This window comes from Nicotiana tabacum, chromosome 3, assembly GCF_000715075.1.
Source record: "Nicotiana tabacum cultivar K326 chromosome 3, ASM71507v2, whole genome shotgun sequence".
NCBI lineage: Eukaryota > Viridiplantae > Streptophyta > Magnoliopsida > Solanales > Solanaceae > Nicotiana > Nicotiana tabacum.
The window spans coordinates 41,639,044-41,663,447 of record NC_134082.1 but is presented as its reverse complement, the minus strand read 5'-3'; the positions used below and the strand labels follow the sequence as shown (position 1 = coordinate 41,663,447).

Below are 24,404 nucleotides of genomic sequence, written 5' to 3'. Positions count from 1 at the left end.
TCTTCAGCCGTAGATAGACTTTTGAATTGCGAGGTACCATTACGAGCTCAATATATATAAGTGTTATTCTGTGAAATAACTCGAATTTCAAATCATTCACTTGCTTTAACTACTCTTGCTATGGATGTAGGAGAATCAACTCTATTCTTGTGGGATTTTGAGGAGCGAGAGAAATTGTCGGAATTCTATGAAAGAGTGTCGGAAGCCAGGATTCATACCAGTTTGCTTCTCGTAACGATGAATTAGAAGATATGTCAACCGGCAACCGTATCTAGAAACAACGATTAGTGGATATTGGTTCTGCCACTGCACAGTAAGCAAAAGATTGAGGATTCAGTGGTGTAATGTTAAGAGGTTCTGGGGTACGCTGGGATTTGTGAAAAGTAGCACCTTACGATGTTCATGACCAATTGGATCCTGACATACCAGTAGGTACCAGAGGATATCGCTATGATCGTTACTATATTCATATCGAAGAGATGCGACAAAGTGTTTAGATTATTGTGCAATGTCTTAATCAAATGCCTAGTGGCATGATCAAAGCCGATGATCGTAAGCTATGTCCTCCATCACGATCTCGAATGAAAATATCCATGGAATCGTGCACCATGTGAAATGTATATCATTGCCGTTCTTAACCGAGACTCAGGTTAAGCTCCATATTGGAACCTTGTAGGGTTAGGAGTAAAGCATCCCGAGGTTGGCGCATCTCGTTGAGCATGGAGAAGCATTGGGAACCCCAATTTTTTTTCTTCGGAGCCGTTTCTTTTTCCGTTCCCCGCCCCGGTATAGCGCTTTGCTTCCGGTTCTTCGGAAGAATCAACTTACGTCTCCTTTCTTCGTTGATTTGGGGGAAAAGGAACCGTCTACTAGTTGGGAAGCTAGACATAAAGTAAGTGGTTTGATGAGGATAACTAAGCTGACATGCCGTATTTGGCTACTGGCACAACTGGGTGGTGCCTTACCGCATCGCAGGCGGACGCACGGTAATATTCGTGGTGGTGCTTCAGGATTCCAATGTACTATGTCCAAGATTAGAATGAGCTTGCTGGCGGACCACTGCCGTCCCATTCTTAATTGAGCTGGAGCGCATCCATCTTATCCACTGAACTAGCTAGAAGCTATCGCTTTGGGTCGAAGCACTAAAAAAAAGGACTGGAAAACACGTCAGCATAGGAACCACCGGACCCCCTACAGGTAAGGGAAAATGGAAGTGCAATCCTGCGTACCAGCTGAAAAGGCCCTTTCCCTTTTTTATAATATAAGGTAAGATTTATAGCTCCGACCTAGTCAAGGTGCTTTGATGCCCTTTGTATAGGTTGGGTTGTTGGATACAGGATCCTCGTAGTAGGCTGGACCAAGATCTAGCCGAGAGAGGGCAGTCTTTAGAAACAACCGGTTGGGAAAGCAAGAGAAAGCTTTGCGTTTTCTTATCTTCTTCCCGCCCTAGGAGTAGCACAAAAAGAAGGATTAGCATTATTGAACCAATGATAAAGCAATAACACCTTCCTCATTGGGGTTCCACGCACTAGGAAAAGGCTGATGCGATGGGAAACCGACCACTAGTCACAAAGCTCCAATAAGGTATCGAAAGGGCTATCACAATCAGGATTCCAATGTACTGCATCTGAGATCAGAATGAGCTTGCCGGCGGACCACTGTTGTCCCATTCTTAATTGAGCTGTAGCGCAGCCATCTTATCCACTGAACTAGCTAGAAGCTATCACTTCAGGTCAACGCACTAAAAGAAAAGGACCGGGAAACACGGCGGTATAGGAACTACGGGACCCCCTACTAGTAAAGGGAAAATGGAAGTGCGCTCTTACGCACCAGCTGAAAAGGCCCTTTCCCTTTTTAATAATATAAGGTAAGATTTATAGCTCCAAACTAGTAAAGGGGCTTTGATGCCCTTTGTTTAGGTTGGGTTGCTGGATACGGGATCCTCGTAGTAGGCTGGACCAAGATCCAGCCGAGAGAGGGCAGTCTTTGGAAACAACAGGTTGGGAAAGTCAGAGAATGCTTTGCGTTTTCTTATCTTCTCCCCACCGTAGGAGTAGCACAAAAAGAGGGATTAGCATTATTGACCCAATGATAAAGCACTAACACCTTCCTCGTTGGGGCTCCACGCACTGGGAAAAGGTTGACGCGACGGGAAACCAACCACTAGTTACAAAGCTCCAATAAGGTATCGAGAGGGCTATAACAGTCAGGTGTGAATTGATTACCCCTTTGTAAACTACCCCTCTTCCTATTTAGGGAGTTGAGGCAAAAAATGGCTTGATGAACCGTTCTCCACGCACCGTCCACATTCACTTGCTTATCATAGAGGCTGTAAGTACACAGTGCACTACAAGTAGGCTGTTTTTCCGGAAAGTAGTACGAGATAACCGTAATCGTGTATATATAAAAATATATCTTCGATTCTGTCATTTTGAAATGTCCGCTTCAACCGCTATTTCACCTCCCAAAAAGCAAAGTTGGCTTGATGAGCGCAGATGACGAACGGGAGCAAGAAAAACAATATTCCTTTTCTTGTCCTTCTACTTAAGGTTAAGGGGAAAAGATAAGCGCTTTTGCTACGGAGAAAAAGAACGGTCAGCGCGAAGGTTCAAGACTTAGCGGAGCATTAGCGAAGCTAGATTTTCATAGCGAGGCACTTCGAGTTAGCGAAGCGTTGTAGTAGTATTGAAGCCCTACGTGCTATAATGCTGAGCTCTCCGCCTTCTCTATAGAAGTAGTCAACTGAGTTCTAAACGAATTAGCTCCTTGGTAATGGCTTAATCTATAGATAGAAAGCCCTATGATGGAAAACTACCACGTTAGGTTTGGAGAGAAATAGGACCGGTTATATAATAGGGGAAGCAGATGCAAGTTTTTTCTTTCAATAGCTGGCCAAATGACTATAGGATCATCGGTCTACTCTACCTCAATTCACTATTTCGAACCTTATACAAAAGGTTTTTTTTCGTACCAACTCCTTCTACCTATACAACAGTTGAAGCACCTAAAGGAGAATTTGGTGTCTTTCTGGTCAGTAATGGAAGAAATCATCCCTACCGTCATAAAATAAGAGCACCTAGCTTTTCCCATTCACAAGGACTCGATTCTATGTCCAAACATCACATGCAAGCATATGTGGTCGCCATAATAGGTACTCAAGATATTGTGTCTGAAGAGGTGGATAGATAGGACTACTAGTTGCTCGATCAGGACCCTAGCTTTATTGCAAGCCAAAAACCTAATTTATACACCCCTTTCTTTATTTATGGAGATTCTATCCAATTATCAGCCCCGATGCGGAAAGGAGTAAAGAAAGAAGAGTTGAAGACGGCTTAACAGTAAGAGAGAACCCCCTCATCTCATGGCTAGGAATATCTATGTAGATTAGATTGGATTCATAGTTCCAGTTAGGGGTAGGTATAAATCTTCATTCATCTTCTTCGATCATCCTTGGAATATCCATCATCTTGGTCTCGACCTTGTTGAACTCTTCTTGATCGAAAGTTCCTATTTTTCTGCCTCTTCGATCGTCTCTGACTCCCTAAAAAATAAGAGTACTTGGTGACCTAGATGGTCAGGGTCTTTCCTTACCTTACCTAAGCCTTATGTCCCTTCAACATTCCTATTCATCTTGCCTTGTCTTGGGCACCGCAGTGGACTGATTATCCTATATATAATATCTACTCTAAAGATTAAGATGATAGAGGCTCTCCCTTCCATAGATTTGATTGGGATTGATTCTCAGGATCAAACTTTTATCAGAGGCGTGCCTACCGACACCTGTCAAAGTCTTCGGCTTGCACGACGTATCCTTTCATTTGCTCCAACTATTAAAGAAAAGAATGGTCCCAACACTTTATTCTCTTCTACCGCTCTTTGTTTACTTCTAGCTTTCCCGAACTCCTAGACGGGTGGAGTCAGATCTTGGAGTAAGCTCCTTTCTATGGGCAATCTACTTAAGAGTTTAGGCCCCTAATTTGGTCTATGTCTGGGAATGCGATCGGCCTCAGAGAAGAGGGGCTCCAAAAGTGGATGCGATCGGCCTCAGAGGAGATGGGAGGCAACTTGGGATTCTAGGCAAAGTGTTTTTTTTGTATATAGTCCTTCGTATAGGATAGGATTTTCATTCCTCCCACCAAAGCTAGAAAAGAAATGAGCTCTCTCGTTTTTCCATCCTTATTTTTATTTTAAAGGCATATAGTGCGTTCTCGCTTTGAGGGGGAATTCAAGTCAAAATCTAGTACAAGGATGAAGCGAAAGGCTATCTACCTGGTACGAAACAGAGTATGACTATAATAAATCATAGAGCAGTGGGGAGCATGCCCATCCCATTAGATATCATTTGAGCTTCCCCTTTCCTAAGATCCTGGACGTGGTACTGACGCATGAACTTGGTTACTGGTTTGACTGCTTTGTTGGCAAGTCAAGTAAGGAAAGGTCTGTTCATTTGTCCAGAAATATGTTTTCGGCCTATCTATCGATTGAACAAGGGGTTGGGCGCTTGTTAACAGACATAATAAGTGGGATTAAGAATAGGGGAAGAGTATCTCTACTCATACTTCTGCTTATGGAAAGACATAAGAAGGACCCTATAAAACATGCAAGGTCTCTTAGTAAGCCCTTGTTGTCATATCAGGTGTCATTGAACACGGGCCAGAGAAAGCATCTATCTATAGTGATAGTAATCCATCGCCTTGACTTGAGTCTCCACCACATCTATTTCCTGCCCACTTGTAGCGGTTTGTTAGGCTAGGCCGGTTAGAACCTCTCTGCAGTTATCGATTCTAATTGAACTATGGAGGATCGGTATTGCTGGGGGAGATTGTTCTTCCTTAGCTGGCTTGTTAACCATGGTCTCTTGAAGGTTTCATTCTTTTACCAGCTCTTCCAGCCAACAACCTGCTAACCTTAAGCTTGCAAGCACCTTGGTCACATCTAAGTCCGTATTCTATTGTTCTATTTGGGACAAAAAGAAAAAGATCTGCCTTTTGCGGGAAGAATTGCTCGAAAGCATGGGATGGGCCTTCCCTTCCTTTACGTCATCCACCACCTTGTCCTATCCACTCTCCCCAAATCTCTACTCGTAATTTGAAGAAGAAAGATAGGGAAATATAATTAGAGATAAGCTGCCCATGAGCATCATGGCATAGGTAAAAGGGAACAAGGAGGCAAGCCCCCCATCTTGTTCTCTTTTTCTCCTTGAGTAAGATGAATCAAGGGTTCCAAACCTTCCAAAAGTGATCGGTATGTGTTGTTTCTTGGCACTCTCTTAGACTGTCTATCCCTTTATACCTAGGTATAAAAGCGAGAAAGAAAGTAGCTTCTTTGATATGGTTCAGTAAATAGGAATCCCAGTAATACAGTAAACATTGGAAGAACATAAGAATATGGGTCCATATAGGAATGAAGAAAGGGCATGATAGGCTAGTTTGATTCCAAGCCAAGCAGCAGGGCATGATCAGACTTATCGGGCAGGGAATTGCATTCGCTAATAGAGCTTCCTACGATCGCACCCTAGGAGAGTGCAAATGGCAAGTTGAATGATCTAGTTCCATTTAGTAGCCCAAATCCACCCCTTTAACATGCAAGTACGCTTTAGCTACTAAGCTTCGAAACAACCCATAGGCTTACTTCGAAGTAGGAGATTGAACTTAAGTATTAGAATGAGTTTTATTAGGTTTTCCCTGGGGGAAGGCTCTCCCCAACCCCAGTGACTCCCGTCCTTCCCTGCCTTGAACTAGAACTCGAAAACTAGGACACATAAGTATAAGAGAGTAGCTGCCAAAACAAGCTCCCTAAGGTCGCACCTAAGATCTGAAGGAATCGCTTGAGAACTAACTACATACTTGAAGTTAACTTGTATGCGCATAGCGTTGTCTTATCTTTGAATACTTCCTTTAGGTGGCTAGAAAGATGTTATTTGTGTGGTCCATTGTAGTGACAACATTTCAATTCTATTTTATTTATGTAGGAGACGTTGTTTTTGCTTTGTTTGTTGGATTGGTACGTTTTCTTTTCTAAAAACCCTTCTCTCATAGGTCGTTACATTTCAGGCCATTTACGATCATTTAAAGGGCCTTATATTATAAAGTATAAAGAAAGTCAAGATTGTTCTTGCGGAGAAAAGCCTACTTACTTGCTCTTACTGCTTTTAATTTAAGAGCAAGTCGGTCTAGCTTCTTACTCTTTCACCTTTCAAAGAAGTCAAAGTAGAAAGGGGTAGGAAAGATCCCGTGTACCTTGTTCAAGTTGGGGATCTCCTTCATTAGCTTTGAGTTCATTGTTGTTCTTCTGGTTCTCCTTTAAAAGGGATTGTGAGGGAAAAGCCCTAGCCCCCCTACATGCATTAAGCTACGACGACTTAAATGAAGCAAACCATTTCTTATAAGAGAATAAAATATCACAAGAAAGATTTGATCAAAAGTGACTAGAAAAGAGGCGGTCGAGAAGGAATGAGTGGAAACTATGTTTATTGAGTGCAATTTCAAAATTAGGAAAGATGACACAGAGTCCTACCAATCTAAATCAATGTTTCCAATAGTGAAAGGCTGCTCCTGTCAGTGGGTTGCCTAGGTCCATCTAGTCCAAATCTCCGCTTAGGAAAGAAGTCCAAGTTTACTTTTTGCGAAAGGGAAAATGGCTTCCTGTTAGAGAGTGATCGAGAGAAATTTTCAGTTGGGAGCCATTCTAGGAGATATTGTTGTTATGTTTTCCAGTTATGAGCCATTGTTGTGTGGTCCCTTTCAAGCGGTTCCTTCTTTTCTTCTTTTGATGATTTAAAGGCGACAACTCTTTTTACCAAGGAATTGGGGCTTAAAGCTATGAGCTATAGCACATATTCAAGAAGGAAGAATGCCTTAATGGACGGGTATGCTAAGGAAGGGGAGACACTTGCTTGTTTGGTGTGTTTGGAATCGGGTTGTTTAAAGCTACCCTTTCTTGAAGAAAGAGAACCTGGGCCCATGTCTTGGTATATTTTGACATGATTTTCAATATGCTATCTAAACTAGGAAAGTCAGTAAGGAAAGGTGGGACAAAGAAAGCTCTATTTCGGGTAGCTGGGTGCATCAACCTCTTTCTTTCATAGGAGAGGGGATAATACTTAAGGAGCTTGGGCTACTCAACCGATAGGAATAGGGGCTTGTTTCCACAACTAAAAGAGAATCTGAAGCAGGATCAGAAACAGAATAAGATTGAGGAGCGGGGTAAAACCATTCTCAGAAGGAGAAGGTTTAGCGGTCAATAAGAAAGTCCTCAATCAAGATGAATGAGACCTTTCATGGAAGTCTTAGTTGGACTCTATACCGCTACGCACCTTACGTCGATCTAGATGATAACAAGGCCTTTCTTCCTCATGAAGAAGGAGTAGAGACCTAGCTTTCATCTGTCTATTAAAATGTAATGCTATACCTTTTGTCCTTGTGAATCGGCTAAGTATAGCGGGAAAGCGTTTGACGATCTTGTTACATATCACATAAGATAGGTACTCCCGATATTGTTTTGGGAATTTTAAGTATATATAGTAGCGTACTGGACTCCATCTACATAAGTAGAAGCATTCAAGAATCACTTGACAGTTCTTATTTCAATTTTTTGACTCTCATCTTGTTAACTGACTTAACCGCAATACTTATCCAAAGACAGGACAAGTTGAAAGAGCTTCGGTAGTTACACTTTTTTTCTCGCGTAAGAAAAAGAGTTTAGAGTGCCATACAAAGAACCTTAGATAAGGGGATTCCTCCCATCGACTGAAGTTCAAAGTCAACCTTCCATACAAGGCAATCTTCTGATAGAGGGGAAGAGGCAGAGCACAACCAATTACATGGCACAAAATGCTCTGGTATTGCAAAGGAAGGAATGAGTTCACAACGTTCGAATAAGCTACTCGGCCGACTAAAGCTAAAAGGAGAAAAGGAGATGACTCTAGTTGTTGAGTACCCTGAGGAAGGTACTAGATCGACTTTTAGTTGTAGCGGATCTTACTTACATCGATTCTAGCCCTTTCTCTTGATTCTATTTTTGAAAGATCTTTCCTTGCTCGGAGGAATGCCCAGTTTAACCAGAATCATCTCGTTAGCTTTTAGCGTCATCCCATGATCTTTGGCTTATGCCATGTGCTCCAAACATGAACTTAACTTCCTTTTTTCACTAACATCCACTTCTCACTCAAGAAACCGGTGAAAGTCTTTTCTCTTTGCTGCAGCTTTCACAGTCCCACTCATCCTCAGACCAAACTGGGCTACATTGTCGTACCTTCATACCTTCACCACGATGTCCTATCTTAAGGTTCCCTCGAGCTACTTTATTAAAGCAGAATTTTGCTTATCGTTTACGTCTTTAATCGAAAGCTATTTCTTTTATGATTCCTTCTCTCACTTCTTGAAGACTTTCTTTTTCATTCAATAGCGCCTCTCCTATAAGAGAAGGATTTTTCTTCACCCCTTCATACCGCATACCCTTCTTCAAGAGTGCCCTTTCCCCAGCCTCCAATAATCTTAGAAGAGAAGACTAAGCTCAGACGAATTGGAGTCCGCCTCGGCCCCTCCTTAGTAACTTTGGTCAGGAAAGGGAACATGGCAATAAATAGAGCTTCGGCTCAGAATTAGACCTTCTGTGGACGGAACTTCAGACTTCTGGATAGGCCTGAGAAAGCCTAGACCAAAGGTGCCTAATAGCCTAGCCAAACTCATCGGGTAGGGAATCCCATCCTCAACGAAGCCAATAAGAAAGCCCAAGTCCATTAAAGAAGGTACACAGGATCTATCCAAATTCAAAGTCCATCAAAGACTCTCCTACATGAAAGGATCTGAGTCCATCCAAATGATATTAAGCAAAATACTATTCTAGAAATAATGGTAAAGTAAGGGATTTAAGTCTGCTCAGAGATTTCATATCTCTCCCACGGGTGATTCATCCTAACAACTATCGATTAGGTAAAACAAAAGTGCCCCTACACATGCAAAAAACTAATTAAAAGGGCAAAAGAGACGAAGGCCAAAGCATTGACTGAAGAGGGGGCAAAGAGATATTCGCCTTGACTTCTTCTCCGCCTACTGACTGCTACTCGGCTAGATGCTCCTATTTCTTATTCGTAGATCGTAGATTAAGATGTTACTAGGTAATGAAAGTCAGTCCTTTCATTCCTTCCTGAGAATAGATCCCCAATAGCTCGCAGATGAGGAATTCTTCTGCTACTATCCTTAGGCGACCTAATCAGTCTTGTTTTGCCAAAAAATCCCTCCTCACTCTTCTATTTATTGACTTTTGGTTAAGAATCATCCAATTCCATGTCTTTTAGTGGAAGTAGTAATCCCTATTTCACATAGCCCTTTATTGGGTAAAGTGAGTCAGAATAGGTGGGTTGACATTCAATTAGAATAGTTGCTGTTGTCTCTTTCCTGCTCTCCTCTACTATAGAATCCGGTCTTAGTTGAATAACCCTTGCTATTGGATTCAATTCTCTAGAGGAAGACAATGAAATTGTTGATGCATCGAATGCCATGCCATGGTTGGCTCTTGGGGAAGGAAGGAGAGTGATTGGCATGAAGTAGGGTAGAAAGAGGGGATTCCGGTTCTCTTTAAAAAGGATTGGATTTGCTTCTTGCCTTCCGCACCTTGATCTATCTAGTTCTAATTTTGACTAATCCGAATCTGTGTACTGAGTAAAAGTGAAATATCTTCTCTCAATTCTTGGCAGAGGGAAGCCCCATGACCGATCGAACTAAGGCTGGGGTAGATAGAGGAAGAGAAGATTTATTGAATGCTCTCAGGAATTTATTGAGGTAGTAAAATATTATGTTTCAGAAGGATCTTTATTGGTATTAAAGTCTTCAGTCTGTGAGGAAGTAGTCCATTCTTCATCTACGCAAAGATGAACTACTGCTTATTTGACCGATCGTACCCCAACTTATTAGGATATGAACTTCTCTTATCTCGGATTACTTGATCTTGTCTTGGCTCTCTTCTTTGACAAATAGGACTTTTCTTAGATGGTTTGGCACACTTAGCTTTCGATCGAGAAAGACGAGAATTTGTGAAAGTGGGCTTATTTCCCCATGTATTATCTATAAAAAAGGCAGGAACTTATTAGCATAGATGACTTGCTTGCATACCTTCTCCGAGATATGGAAAGAGGGTTCAGATACATGCTGGCATTAAAGGAAGCGCTTTTAGCACACACCTAAACAATCGTGTACTTGGGAGCCCCGAGACTTCCTTATAGATACAGATTTTCCGTACTCCCAAGGAAAGAATACACTTTACAAAGGATCTACTTAAGTAGCAAATGAGCATTTCATACTTTCCCGCGCTACTTCCTAGTCCAATAGAGGTCTTTCCAGTAAAAGGAGGTCGTGTACCACAGTTCGAGTTAAAAAGAAGAAAGGGGATGAGATAGAAAGAGAGGTCACAAGAGAAGCAAGATACGACATTCGGTGGAATAAAAGAGAGAAACAAAAAACAACTTAAGTAAAGATCTGGTTGATTCCATTCGTCAGTCACTAAGGGAAATGACTCTCAATTGAGAAAAAAATTGCCAACTTTTTTGTATCTATTTCGCGGATTAGGTTCCAAGTGAAAGATACCAAAAAAAGGGAGCGCGTTGTAGGACACTAGCTGGCCTTTACTTGGTCCCATCCTAAGCTCCCTACTAAAAGGTTACAATAAATGAGAAGCATCACTTGACTATTTTCGTTTGTTTCATCAAGCGGATTGATAACAGATCGAAGGGAGTGCGATAGGGCATCATCTATTTGGGTCGGTGCCGGACTCCTTTGTGAATCAGTACCTTTCCCTATCTTCAAGAGTTCGGTCAATTGATCAAGAAAGCGGTAGGACCGTAAAGCTTAGCCTTGAGTTGGACTGCGGTCCCGCGAAGCTGGTATCCTTAGACCGCCTAAGAGACTTTCCGGCTGTCGAAGGAAGGAAGTTCACTTATTAGTGACCAGAAATTGACTAGTTTAGTTAATTGACTTAAAGATCTTTCTTTATATTTTACTAGTTAAGGCCTTCAATCATCTGTCGGTGAGGTCGATCGAAAAAGTGAAAGCTTGATGAAACCCCATCTTTTTTAGCATCAACCACTTTTTCCCATCCCAAGTAATGTTATGAACTTTCACTCCCTATCTATATTAGAACCTTGAGCCTCTTTCTTCTTTCTATGCAGCAGGCGTTGATTGATGGGATAAAAGAAGCACGTTGTGGAATCGAACCATAATCCTTTTCCTTACATGGCGAAAATTGAGAGTGAAAATCTAGACTCGAAAGCATACACTTGTTAGAGGTGATCCCCACCTCCCCTTTTTGCCTAACCTATTCGTTCACAGCTTCGCCACTCTACCACGGGTCGAGCTACCACGCTCTTGAAACCTCGTAAATTCGCTTTTCTTCAATGAGAATATAAAGAAACTAGAAATTTCGCTCCCCAGCCCCACTTGGTGTTTGAGCACCACCACCTTCACTAGTTTTACGCAACAGAATGAATTCATCAATTCGATGTGATAGAGGACTGGATGGGTCATCCAATTCGTCACTCAATTGGTAGAGGTCAGAAAGGGTGGAGGCATTATCAAGTAAGTCGATTATAAGTGGTCGTGCTCTCACTACCGGAAGCTTGGCAGCGATAAAACGCAGTTCCACCCCTAACTGGATTGCGCCTTTGAAGTTTTGAAAGGCATGAAAATCCGAGTCTAGGGGCGAAGTGGCTTAGTTGAACATAGTGAGACTAAGGGAGGAAAGGTCAAACCTAGAAATGTGCAAGTGAGCAAAAACACCTTTTTTCGTGCGATATCCGTTGCTTGTTCCATAATTTGCTGGGATGGAAAGTATAGATAGAAAGGTAGAAAGGGAGGCGTCGGCTCTAAAATGATGGAAGATTGAATCATTCTTTCATTCTATTCCTGTTATTCCTTTCCGACGACTGATTTATTCATGAGCTAGAGAGATAAGAGCTTCGATTCGCAGGCAGGATATAGAAATCGGGCACTATCTATATATAGTAGCTTCTAGCTCTGCAACTAAACTAAAGGCTCTGGAACATAGTATACGCCTAGAACTGGTGATGCAGATAATGCGGTATCTCTTGGAATTGGAGCGAATCCAGATGAAATTTACCAAGTCAAAGCAAGGGGTTGAAAAAGCACCACAAGGGACGGGAACGACGTCCTGACTAAACAAGAGTTTCTTCAATAATGGCTTGGTCGAAAGTCGTAAAGAAGGCACCGGATAAGCAGCTAACATAAACTACTACCGTACAGCGCATCCCGTGGGCGGCCTTCAAAGGCTATCATTTGTAGGACGAGACGCTAACCTACGCCCGTACATTTCAACCTGTCTCCTTGGGACTTAGCTCTGAAGATGAATTCCCGGTTAGCCGATTACCTTGCCCGGTTAGGAGAACAGTTAGAAGTAGGAAAAGATGCCGACACCGAACAGTTAAAGAATTCTCCGTCGCTTCAAGACTGCCAGCCTATTCGCTTTGAGCCGAAGCAGACGCTGCCCATGGAGAGCCTTTTCCTTTTTGAACATTTATGTGCCCATAAGACATGACTAAAATTGGGCATGTAGATGCGTTACAATAAAGAAGCATGGGCCCCTCGGTGTCTTACATGTCTTCTTCGACCCTGCCTCCATTAGTTTAGCTGCAACGGTCGCAGACGCAGGAAGCAGTTCCTCTATGGGAAATTGAAAACGTCGCAGTAAGCTGTGGCTTATAAATAGGAAGATAACGCATTAGCAGACCGACTTAACAGGACCTTTTCTCGAAAAACAAATTCTTGCAACTATGAAAACCACAACAAAAGCACTCCTTTTCTATTCATTCTATTTAAGAAAATGAATTCAACATAGCCCCCGACCGCCCCACTTTTTCATTTCTTGATCGAAATAAAACCAAATGGTCGAGGGCTCTTTTTTAGTGATTTCCCCATGACCTCAATGAGAGCGGGGATTGGTTTATCCTCGGGCAACTCATCCACATCTTCAAGATACTTGATGACATCGACGAGTTTTTCCACAATGAATTCGTCCCGCACTCCTCCTTGCTCACGGGCAACTTCTCTTGCCTACACATAGATTTATTGCAAAAGCCTGTCACGCTAGGCAGCATTCTCTTCAGTCTCCCGAATCAATTGCGCTATTTCAGCAGTCGAAAGGCTATCTCATTGTAATGAATGAATAAAGGCAAAAAGAGATTAAGATGTACTTAAATTCCGAATGTACCTTTGGATTTCCCTCTATCAGGAACCCGCTATTTCTTATGTTTGTTTGAACCATATAGAAAATATATGGATATCAAAGAAGAATTAAGCTCGCAGAGATTAGTAAAGCATAAAGTATCATAGTACATCATCCTTTCCTATCCATGCATTGTTTTTCTTTGCCTTTCAAGATATTGCGTATAAAGAGAAAGATAGCCAGTCCTCTTGGGCGGCCGAGAGTGTTATGTAAAAAGGACCAAGGAGGATCCTATCCTGAAGGAGGAGGAGTAGGAGCTAGCTTTAGGGGCGGAATCGGATGATTACGAGATAAACAATGAGACAAAGGAGAGAACTTAGACAATTCACTTTGAGTACAGGGAATTCTGCTGATAGGAATTCCTCAGGGCGTATTACGGTTTTCATCGAGGGGGTGGATCGAAGCGATTGAAGCGAAGAATTGATCTGAAATGAAGCACTTCGTCTATAGGCATTGTACAAAGGATAGAATATGAGCCTAATCGTTCTTCTCGAATCGCTCTAGTACGATAGACCGGGAGGGGGGGGGCATCTGCCAGAGAAAATACAACACGATAGAAGAGTTTGCTCTGCCGTGTAAGATCCTCAAATCAACCATAGCTACCACCTGCGGTCAATTTTCGTTCTCTTCCCTGCCCAGGAAGGGGGATCAAAGAAATGTAGCTTACTTTTCTCCTGGATGGATGGCGACTTACGTAGTGGTCGGCCTTCCTACCAGAATGCCTTCTTAGTCGAAGAGCCCCTTTTTACTAGTAAGGACGCAGGAAGCAAAAAACTCGTGCGAAGGACGTTTTCTTCTCTACCCTCTCCTCTTCAAAGGCCACAGGAGAGATTGCATCCCTTTCCTTCAATAGCTCTTTTGGTTTCCCAAGGATAGCGGTAGCTGGGGCAAAGCCCGCTTTCTTTGCTCCACGAATGAGACAGAAAGTCAGAGGAAAAAACACGTTCTCTCTTTGCGAGATCCGAAAATGGAGAACACATAGCATTCTATCGGTACACAGCAAAAAAAAGCAGCGCTCTCTTGGTAGAGTTTTAGGAGGCAAGAGACTTTAGGTCTTGTTGGATCTTCTGAGCATAACGAATCGAAGCCGAAGATGGATCAAGGTAGCTTTCCTACCAAGCCGAAAGGCGAAAGGCTGAAGGATGGACGGTGCAAAGTAGATCGTGTACCTGCCGTGTGACCCGTTGGTCCTAAGCAATGTTTTGCGCAAAGCGACCCACTTAGAAAAAGCACCCCTTTATATTAGGGGAGCACTAAAATGCAACTTCGATCGGATGCGGGTATCAGATCCCGCCGCTAAGATGTCCAGCGGATTCCTGGGCCTTGACGAATGGTTGGCCACCTTTTATGTTAGAAGAGCAAAAGGCCCAGGGCATAGCAGGATGAACACATATGAATGAGTGTAAGCTTCGTTGCCCGAATACGATTGCTGCTGACCACACTAGGTGCTACCGTGGTAGCAAGAGAGGCCTTGCGGTGACAATTGAGAGGTTGTCACTGAGCATTCCTTTATTTCCGAAAAAGGGTAGCAATCCTTTATTTTCGGAAAAGACCCGTATGCCCACAGATCAACCTACTAGAGAGAGCAAAGCGCTACAGCAAATATGGAATTCTATTTCCACTTTCAGTTTTACCTCGCAACTCGAGATATGTGCAAGGAGAGCCAGGGATGGGGAAAGGGGTTCACCCACTTTCGCGAGTTTCATAGGTTCAAGAGATCCCACTATAGAAGTGTCTACCCATTCTCCAAAGGAAGGGATTCTTTATAAAAGTCTCTGAAAGGTGCACTTAACCTCATTCGATGATGGGGTTGGGGAAATTGACCGATCCTAAGCTAAATCTATCTCTGATGGTATGTCCGCGAGTCGCTTCCTCTCAACGTCTGAAAGAACGCTCTAATGGCAAGTCGGGCTAATTCTAATATAGGTATAGAAAAGGAATTGGCAAGGGCAAGGTCTGATCGGAAATAGGATAAATAATGGAAAAAGTCCCTCTCCGATAATAGGACTTGAAGGCTTTAGCTGCAAGCCTACCACTAATGCTCCTTTGTTATAGAATTAACGGTTAGAAACATGCCTTACTTAATCTCTTTCGAGATAAAGGTTCTTACAGAGGTGAAGGCACCCATCTCACATAAAATAGTTAGAAAGCGCGCGCTCCATTAAATGTATAGATTGAGATCCAGTAGAAGTGGGAGTACCGCAAGCCTCTTAAGTTAAATGATGCTTAGGATTGAGGAAGTTGTCTTATTGGCATTCATAATGGAGTCTATCCCGAATGAATCTCATCTCTTTTCCAATAGAACAAGAAGTCTCAAGCCAGTAGAACTATAGCAGTCCATTCAATCCATTCAGTCAAGCCATTCCAGGTCATTATGAAAAAGGATGGATAAACTTTATCGAAAAAGGTTAGGAAAGCAGGTGCTCTTATTGGACGTCACAGGAGAAATCCCGATGGTTGAGAGGTTCATACCCTTCCGAGCTGTGGAGCGTACCAACTTCACTTTGATTAACATCGAGTTGTATGTTTCACTACTGTCTAATAAGGCGCAACATCGATCTGGACTTTGGACGGTCTATCCAAGGGACTGGAACCCAAGGCTCTTCTTAGTCTAACATGATTGTTGTAACCTCAGCAGGTTGCTCATTGGATTTTGATGGAATTCAGTGACAGTCCACTCCTTAGGTTCAAGGTGCCTTCCAATGGCAATGAGGGTTCTCATCTAGGGGAGTTCACAGTGGTGATTTCAGTTATAGAAGGAGAGGTCGACCAGGCATTGGATTGCAACTGGGTTGATCAGCCAATATTGGGGTAGGGGGAAACTGACCTGGGCTCCATTTCATAAGACCTTGCGTCTTTCTCCTAAAGGCCCTCTTCTATTTAGGGGGTTGAACGTGGGGGTTGTTCTTATTTTACCGGAGGGGTTTGAATTAGCTCCTCTCCATCGTATCTCTCAAAAGAGCCAAATTCTTGTTAGCGATTATTTATGATAAAAAATGAAATTATGAAATCCCCTTTGTCTTATTTATACCTTTCTGAAAAATCTACATTACATACTCTTTTTCTACGAGATGCTAGGAATCCCGTTGAGTTCTTACGCTTTCATGTTGACAACTCAATTCATTCAATTACTACAGGGATGAACCCAATCCGGAATATGAACCATAAAAGAAAATACCTATTAAAACCGATTACATGAATACTAGTTACAATACCTATTATCAAAAGAGGAATCCTTCAAGTAGTATCGGCCATTTACCCCACTTCCCTCAAGATTTCATCAAGTGGTCATGCTAGAGACATAAACAGTCATGGATAATTAAATTGTGTGATCCTTCCGAATGAGCTAAGAGAATCCTATTTATTCTCTTTCGTTTTGTTAATTGAAGAAATTATTGGAAAATAAAAAAAGCAAGTACAAAAATGAGTAATAACCCCTAGTAGAGATTGGTACGATTCAATTCAACATTTTGTTCATTAGGGTTTGATTGTGTCGTAGCTCTCTAATTCGGATTAAGTTTATCATTGGATGAACTGCTGATATTGATCCAAAAAAGACGGTAGGTACAGCTAGGCCGTGAACAACCAACCATCGTACTGTAAAAATTGGATAGGTTCGTTTTATAGTCATTAGGGCCTCCTAAAATGATCTACTAAATTCATCGAGTTGTTCCAAAGGATCAAAACGGCCAGTTATTAATGGAATTCCTTGTCGGCTCTCTATAAAATACATGTTTGGCCGAGTGCTTCCAAACACATCGTAAGCTAAACCGCTGTTGACAAATAACCAACCCGCAATGAATAGGGAAGGTATAGTAATGCTATGAATGACCCAGTATCGAGTACTATTAATAATATCAGCAAACGAACGTTCTCCTGTGCTTCCAGACATGCTGAGCTCCACATTCTTGTACAGTCAAAGAGGATCGATTCCATAAAAGATGAGATCAGTAAATGACAATTCACTGAAATTACATCTTTGTGAGATCGTCAAGCTTGTACCGAGGGCGTCTTAAGAGTATACCGAATCAGTATAGCTATCCTTCTTCTGACAAAGCAAGGCAATTTGAATTAGTATCAAAAGTAAGTACTAAATAATTTATTTTTTCCTTTAATTGTTGATGTAAAATCATCTTCCAATCAATAGAAAATTCTTTCAATTCAAGAAAGAGATTCTCATATTTCGTAGATGCGAGATATAGAAATTTTCCTTTCGTAGTTGTGGAAGCAGTTTTGTTGTTGGAATCCTTTTTTTAAAGGAGAAGTTAATGGTCGAGTAACAAATAAGATTAGTAGATTATATTCCATGAAAGCAAAAATAAAAAAAGAATAATTGGAATCCGTAGTTGTGGATCTCAATCCAAAGGTTCTTTCTTGATCCAGCTACAAGGATGGGGCAGTATGGAAAGAAAAAATGTGGAACCTAATAGAAATTACTACTAGTTCCACCAAAAAAAGTTTTTTTCAAGCGATTGTGTGATAACTTTTTCTTCTTGTCCGTCATTCAAGATATTATGTGAATTAATATATTACTGAATTTAATGAGTTAAACTTAAATTCAAGTAAAAAGAAAAGGTTTTCTAGTTTGATAAGGTAAATGTTCGCTTCAAATTCGAAAATGGATTCGATACAATTCAATAGAATCTAAGAAATGATCAAAAAAGAAATGATTTTTGAATTTGATTTTATAAAAATTTAATTTTCATTTTTGAATGAAGTTAGACGATACAACTCTTATTAGTTTAATAATTTACTCAAGAGTTACTCAATGAATCGGTTGATTGGAATTGCGGGATGGATAGATGTTACAGATGATGAATCAATTTTTTTTATATGTCTATCACTTTATCTTTGTTAGTGTTGTCTACCTATAATCATAGATGAATCAAAAACATTTCATTCAACTTCTTCTTTCAATTGAAATTGAGAGTTTTGCCTATCCTCCTATTTTGTGACAAAAGTGGTATCAGAGCAGTTCTGTCCTAGGGAGTCTGCAAGCCGTGTCTAGTAGAGTCTTGTTTATGGGTGTGTAGTGCACCACACTTATAATCAGGAGGCTACAGGGCAATTAGGATTGCCACTCTTTTTTCTTACTCTAGATCGTGTAGTAGAGCTCACTTATAAGAATTCAAGTTCCGAGCTTCTATTTTTATTCGTAATAAGACGATGCCTACGTTCAGAAAGAATAACAATAAGAGATATAGCTGTGGAAGTGTTGAATTAGAGGAACTCGACTTCGTATCATGCTTATGATAAGTAAATATGAGGTCTTTAGCAGATCATGGGTGTACTAAAAGGTGTAAGCTTCCTGATAAGAAGCCTTAAGGCAAGAATGCATGTCCATCTTTATGGTGAAGGACAATGAGTGATTAAGAAGATAAATACAAGTTTAAACAAGAAAAATAAGCAAGATGAAGAAGGATACGAGGCGCCCAGTTAATGAAGGTTAACAACGTTTATAATTGAGGCAGAGGAACATAAACTTTTTGAGTTATATTCAACAGTAACAGAGGTATGTACAATTTGTCACACCCATTTCAGTTATGCCCTGTAGGGGCTAACAGGTATAGTTAAGAGAAGGATTGGATATCAAGATCCGACTGGGGTTAGAGTAACCCAAATTGGTAAATGGATTACTTTCATTTGTTGGCATTTCCGAAGGGTATTACAAATGTTCCAATAGATCTTCCTGTGAGACACCCAGATGGTGAACCCTAGAATATTACGATTATATGTGAATACTAGCATTCAGAAGATAGGGAGTGAAAGCCTGGATAGGATAAATATTACCTTAAGTGTGGCTCTCCTCCCTAGTAGAGCGAGGATGTTGAGAAACCCAAAGAGCCATTGGATGTAGCAAAGGGAAATCTAAAAGAGAAAGAATGATGTATTGAAGTTTTCACAAAAAAAGGATATGCAAAAATATTAGCAGAGTAATGAGAAAAGAGATAAGAAAGCATTATGAATAAGGTGTGATACATGGATGAAAATGGTAGAGTGTTACAGAACCTATAGTCAAATGAGGGAAGAGACGAAAGGTGATGGACCTTAACACAACAAAAGAGTATAGGCCATAAGGTTATATCCTCATTTCGAGTAATAAGTTCGGGAATCCAACACGACTACCAAAGGGGAGAGTTAATCCCCAGAGTAACATAGATCAGTATGGACTGATAAACAAGATAAACTAAATATGAATTAGGGACTGAATGATTGGAAAGTACTCGACATCATGGGAATTTCAGATTTTGTCCCGCCAATAATAGAATGGACGGCAAAAGAAGATTCATGAGAAATTCAGAGAATGGTCATCCAGGGAGACGCTTCCTTAAAGCAAGCAATGTGAGAAAAGTTAAGATTAAGAGACTGTATGTGCCAGTTAAGCTAAGTGCCACCCTCGTGAGTAAGGGAATTTTTCATCTTTGGTACAGAAGGATTGCCGCAAGGCGAGTAAAGATCATGGTGTTGTGAAACAACGCCAAAGATGAAGAGGTAAAACATCTATAGGTAAATCCTCGTGGCTTCAACTCTTAGTACACCTCAAAGGGGGAAATATGAATTGATGTGGTATTAAGTCAGAATTAAGTGGTTCTAGTGACTATGGCATGGTAAAGGAAGAATGCGATAAATGAAAGATGAATGAGCTGACACTTATCAAAATCTTATAGATACGCTACGATTCAAGAATATTGTGCAAGCACGACATCAAGGAGAGGAAGTAAAGGTTCCTGCCTGAACTGTTATTAATAAATAAGGAGCCAGTGCGGGACGTAAGTTAAGACAAAGGAAATAACCCAAGAAAGATTACGAGTAATATTGATATGAGAATGGGTCAACGAGTAGTTACTAATTGGTCAGGAAGTTCCCAGTTATGGCTGAATAGGAGGTTACAGACGAGTCATCAGATCATGTAAGATAAACATAGTAGAACCCAACATGGAGAATTCAGCCTCGAAGAATATTATTATAATACTTGAGATATATTCAAACAAGAGTTGGGGTAGTTAAAGGTACCATATGAGTGTTACGGGGATAAAAGAAAGTGCCACTAGGAAGGTAGTCAAAAATATCAGTTCAGAAGCAACCATACAAGCACAAGGGCATAAAGGTAAGCAACTACGAATGATTATAGGAAAGTAAGGACATCAAAAAGGTATGTAATAAGCTCACAACTTTACGAGAGTCAAGGGTTCTCCCTAAGTACTACAACGAAAGACTAGCTAAGGAGATAAGAAAGAAGGCTTTAACCTAAGTACAATGACCTAAAGAAGAAATGGTTGTGTAACAACAACCTCGCAACAATATTGTAAGCATTCAAAAGGAAAGTGGCACCTACCTTGGATAATGAACGGGAAGAAAAATTAAAAGTAATATTCGAAGGTCATATGAGTTGCACGAAAACTCTGGCATGTGTGGGAACTAAGATAAGCTAAGTATGGATGCAACAAGGGGTAGAAAGACCAGGAAAAGTAATTGCACACTTTTAAAGAAAGATGAGATGAAATGAAAGGAATTATTCGATCGATGATCCAGAGTTAGTACGTTATGGATACACTCAAGATTTTGGAGCATTATCCTGGCAGCATATTTGTTGATAATCATACAGCCATAGAAGACTCCGATATAAGTTAAAAGAAAAAATTGAGCCTAGGGCATAGACAAATGATTGAATTGTTAGAAGATTGTATCATGGATATTTTATAACACCCATGAAAGGCTAAAGTAATAACTAATACCATGAGCCACATATCAGAAGATAGCCTAAGACTACGTAAAGGCTGATCAGAAGGAATCTGAATATTAGACCTAGAAAAATTATAGAATTTGTGCTGGAGAACATGAAAGAATCACTCTTAATATTAGATGTTCAAGAGAAATAACACAACAACCATAATCTATAAGGACTCTACAAGGGAGCCAGTTAGAAGAAGTACCAGCCTCATAAGAAGTAAGTACAAAGCTCCCACCGGACTGTGTATGTACCAGAGGCAAGTATTATAATAGAGCTTCAAGTTATGGGCGTGAATTACACCTAGGTGGAAGGGAGGTTATGAAGGATATAAAATATATAAGTAAGTAAGGTAAAAGTGAACAACATACGAGATACTCAAATGCAGAAAGTTGTGAAAAGTCCATACTTCGGATAGAAGGTTATAAGCACGGGGATTCAATAAATAGGAATGATAGCGACATCGTTAGTGGCATATCTTCCAGCCTGTGGTTTCTACGTATCTAGAGGTTAGTTAAAAGAGTATAGAAGAGTTAGAGACGATGTGATGTATCGCTTAACATTCCAGAATAACATAAGGAAATCTATGGTGCAAGCAAGTTGACATAAAGTTGTGAGTATTATAAATGGATATTTATAGGTCGCAAGCTAAAGTATGGTGGAGCGACAAAGTTTTAAGAAAACATGAGTAAGAATGAGGAAAGGCGAGTGAGAAGGTGACGAGAATGGATAAGTCCTCGGGATTAAGCCCATGAAAACAAAAAGAGCTGATGGTTTCTCTAAGTTATATAAAGCTCAGTATAGCCTGAATGAACTCAAAGGAGTCTAAGACTAGTAGCATTTAGAAAAGATGGAACGCTGCCCTGATAGTACAATGATGGTGTAATTGTGATGGATAAAGGATGACTTTTAGACCTTCGAGTGAGTAATGATTTGAAGAGAATTTCATGGATTGTACGAGATTAAAATATCCACATAAGTGAATCACATTGGGATGCTATAAAATACGGTCATTGAAGTATAGTATCACCCCTAAGTGGATTATGAAAATCACTTCAAATATTCCTCGATGGAAAGTAAGCCCTAGTGGCAAGGTATGACGTAAGAAGTTTCAAGTTATCAGTGGTATATTGTAGATTAATATTGAGGCAAATCAACAATGGATGGACAAAAGTCACAAAGTATGAGATGAGATTAGGCTGCCTTTCTTAAGACGAACGATAATGAAGGAGCATTGATGGACTGAGATTTATACCTAAAGGATAGGCAGCAAAAGTAACTGGGAGCTTGGTAAGCATACCCCAGAAGAGTTAGATTGAAGTAAAAATTATGCTATAGTATAGCCCATGTAAATGCAGTAAAGTCATACGAATGGATAATCAGATCTATGAAATATGATATGACCATATTCGCAAGTTCTACAAAGTATCGAGCAAAGGACTTCAGTATACCTATAGAGGCCCAGAGAGGCATCCTATTAAGCCTTGTATATACAAAGTAAGGCCTAGATATTGACTAAAAGCTAAAAGGGAAAAAATAAAGATGAATGGCATAAGTGCACCTACAAAGCCAGGGTCATACAGGCCACATGACAGGAGGTAACAGAAGTTGCATGATTAGGAAGATTTCGACCACAGGTCATGATATAAGCAAAAAGACTAAAGGGGGGAAATACCATAGACTTTGCATTTAATTACAGAGCAACTACTTGAATGGAAAGTAGAGTATTAATGTATTCACAAGTGCCATAAGTTACGAAAATGATAAGAGCATCAGTCAACATTCGAGGACGAATATTCCAAAGGGGAGAATGATGTTATGCCCCGCAATATTACGTTTTGCGGTATTATATTATGACAGTGTTGTACCCGACAGTATTACATTACGGTGATGTTGCGCTTTGCAGTAATAAGTTACGATAGTGTTGCACCTGTATTATTTTACGTTGAGTTTGTCGTAAGGTAATTGACATCAGTCCAAGGAAAAGATTATTTGGGGATTATAAGGATTTTGCAATTTCATAAGTGATTAGTAAATTCATGGAAGTGAAAAGGGGAGCAAGTCTAAGAAAACGAATTTTGTCAAAGTTTGGCACTTTGGGATAAAATACGGCCCGAGCTAAAATACCCGGTATTTATGGACTAGTGTCATACAAGGTACTACGTGGCCATGATAGTAAGTTATATAAGGTACGTGGAAAGTGAGTAATATTTTAAGTAAGTGAGAATAAATTTTAATTTTCCGGGTAATAGGTTAATTACCGGATAACGGGATATTAACTAGTTAATTAATTAATTATTTGTTGGATAAGATTAAAAATACCTACCCACCCCTACATGGTAGCATTATAACATTAGCTAAGATGACTCTTAAAGTCTTATTAGTATGTGGCAAAGTTTGAGAATTCAAGATTTACATTTCAACCCATTATGATGACTATTTTCTTGCACTATCCTTGGGCCTTTCTTCTGTTTTGAAAACGTTCCTTCATACTGATTATATTTTTCATCTTTCAAAGTTCAAGCTCAAGCTAAGATCCAGTATCATGAGTCTTATTTACCAAAAGTGTCTTTCTATTAGTTTGGCCGAGAGATCAAAAGTTTCTAAAGGAGACATTCAGATATTTATGTCTTTAGATGTTGATCGAGTTGCGAACATGTGTAATATTCTTCATGATATATGGAGATGAGCCAGCAATATTTACAGGCTCATAGATATGTATCATTGATGATGATTTGCCTCTTGCTTAATTCACTATTGTATTTTTTTCCTACTTTGATCTGTCGTTACGCGTTGTCGCAATCAACGGTATTAGAGGAATTGTTAAGAGAATCGGCTCAGGTATGTTAAGGCTATCCCTTCTTTCTTTTGGCATGATCCATATGATACAAACGAAATGTGCAAATGCACAAATTCCATGAATAACTCTATTCATAGAAGTATTAGAGATATCTATGTTCATGAATTTCCATGTGTCATACTATTTTATCATCTGTTCATGGGTCTCAGAAAAAAATACGAAAGTTGAAAAGAGTTTACTTGATGATATTACTCAAAGGCAAAATGGTTTTATGAGATTCCGAAAGATTTTATTAACGTACTTTTCATTTATTGCATTCAAGTGCATTGACCCATGACCAGATGGCGTTATATACGCGTATATATCTAAATATATGTATATGGGATATGGGAAAAGGTTACGGTGTTATATATGCACCACCACCTGATCAGCTGGTATATGATGATGATGTCGCCCACAGTGGCTGAAATATAATTCAAACGGCGTTATATACGCGTATATGGGTATGTATTCAAATGGCGTTATATATGCATATATGTGTATGTATTCAAACGGCATTATATACGCGTATATATGTATGTATATATATATGTATATGGGATATGGGAAAGATTATGGCGTTATATACGCACCACCACCTGA

General features: G+C 40.3%; 1 pseudogene; it reads left to right on the top strand.

The window, feature by feature from the left end:
• Window positions 1-13,530: 13,530 nt before the first annotated feature.
• On the top strand, window positions 13,531-14,413 carry LOC142174771 (large ribosomal subunit protein uL2mz, N-terminal part-like; annotated as a pseudogene).
• Window positions 14,414-24,404: the final 9,991 nt, after the last annotated feature.